Genomic DNA, 1,020 nt, shown 5'->3' with positions numbered 1-1,020 from the left:
TGTTACGTTATAACGTATAACGTTATGTAGTATTACGTTATAACGTATAAAGTTATGTAGCATATCGTTATAAGGTGTAAAGTTGTATAGTACTACGTTATAACGTATAACGATATATAGTGATACGTTATAGCGTATAACGTTATGTAGTATTATGTTATAACGTAGAAAGTTATATAGTGTTACGTTATAACGTATATCGTTATGTAGTATTACGTTAAAACGTATAACGTTATGTAGTATAATGATATAACGTATAATGTTAGGTAGTATTACGTTCTAACGTATAATGTTATGTAGTGTTGCGTTACAACGTATGACGATATATAGCATTACGGTATAGCGTATAACGTTATGTAGTATATCGTTACAAGGTATAAAGTTATATAGTATTACGTTATAACGTATAACGTTATGTAGTATTACGTTATAACGTATAAAGTTATGTAGCATATCGTTGTAAGGTATAAAGTTGTATAGTACTACGTTATAACGTATAATGTTATATAGTGATACGTTATAACGTATAACGTTATGTAGTATTATGTTATAACGTAGAACGTTATATAGTGTTACGTTATAACGTATAAAGTTATGTAGTATTACGTTATAACGTATAACGCTTTGTAGTATTACGTTATAACGTATAACGTTATGTAGTATAATGATATAACGTATATCGTTATTTAGTATTACGTTAAAACTTATAACGTTATGTAGTATAATGATATAACGTATAATGTTAGGTAGTATTACGTTCTAACGTATAAAGGTATGTAGTGTTGCGTTACAACGTATGACGATATATAGCATTACGGTATAACGTATAACGTTATGTAGTATATCGTTACAAGGTATAAAGTTATATAGTATTACGTTATAACGTATAACGTTATGTAGTATAATGATATAACGTATAATGTTATGTAGTATTACGTTATGACGCGTAACGTTATATAGTATTACCTTATAACGTATAACGTTATGCAGTATTACGTTAAAACGTAAAACGTTATGTAG

This window comes from Bombus pyrosoma, unplaced genomic scaffold (assembly GCF_014825855.1).
Source record: "Bombus pyrosoma isolate SC7728 unplaced genomic scaffold, ASM1482585v1 HiC_scaffold_4719, whole genome shotgun sequence".
Lineage (NCBI taxonomy): Eukaryota > Metazoa > Arthropoda > Insecta > Hymenoptera > Apidae > Bombus > Bombus pyrosoma.
The sequence above is the reverse complement of the archived record's forward strand: the minus strand, read 5'-3'. Positions refer to the sequence as shown.